This window comes from Nomia melanderi, unplaced genomic scaffold (assembly GCF_051020985.1).
Source record: "Nomia melanderi isolate GNS246 unplaced genomic scaffold, iyNomMela1 scaffold0014, whole genome shotgun sequence".
NCBI lineage: Eukaryota > Metazoa > Arthropoda > Insecta > Hymenoptera > Halictidae > Nomia > Nomia melanderi.
The window spans coordinates 84,041-84,995 of NW_027475130.1; positions in this window are offsets into that span (position 1 = coordinate 84,041).

Sequence of the window (955 nt, forward strand, 5' to 3'; positions counted from 1 at the left end):
AAGTGCATTGTCTGTAGGAGGCCCTGGCGCATGAATCTGTGCAATGGGATCGACCTCGGCCCACCGGGTGCCGAGAAAATTACAGATATTCGGAATCCGTCACCCAAGGTCATGTAATAATCCAGCATATATCTGGTGATATCTCGGGTGCTATTACAGATAGCGCAATAAACCAAAGTGAATTGTCTGCTGGAAGCCTTGGCGCATGAATCTGTTCAGCGGGATCGACCTCGGAGCACGAGGGACCGAGAAAACCATCGACACATGGGGCCGGGCTGTCAGGGTCAAGGAAAAATCCAATATATATCTGGTGATATCTCGGGTGCTATTAGAGATAGCGCAATAAATCAAAGTGCATTGTCTATAGGAGGCCCTGGCGCATGAATCTGTGCAATGGGATCGACCTCGGACCACCAGGGGGCGAGAAAATCACCGTCCCATGGGGCCGGACTGTCAGGGTCTGGGAATAATCCAATATATATCTGGTGATATCTCGGGTGCTATTACAGGTAGCGCAATAAATCAAAGTGCATTGTCTGTAGGAGGCCATGCCGCATGAATCTGTGCAGCCGGATCGACCTCGGACCACCAGGTGCCGAGAAAACCACCGACACATGGGGCCGGACACTCAGGGTCGGGGAAAAATTCAATATATATCTGGTGATATCTCGGGTGCTCTTACAGATAACGCACTAAACCAAAGTCAATTATCTGCAGGGGGACCTGGCGCATGAATCTGTGCAGCGGGATCGACCTCGGACCACCAGGGGCCGAGAAAACCACCGACACATGGGGCCGGACACTCAGGGTCAAGGAAAAATCCTATATATATATGGTGATATCTCGGGCGCTATTAGAGATAGCGCAATAAATCAAAGTGCGTTGTCTGCAGGAGGCCCTGGCGCATGAATCTGTGCAGCGGGAACGACATCGGACCACCAGGGGCCGAGAAAAC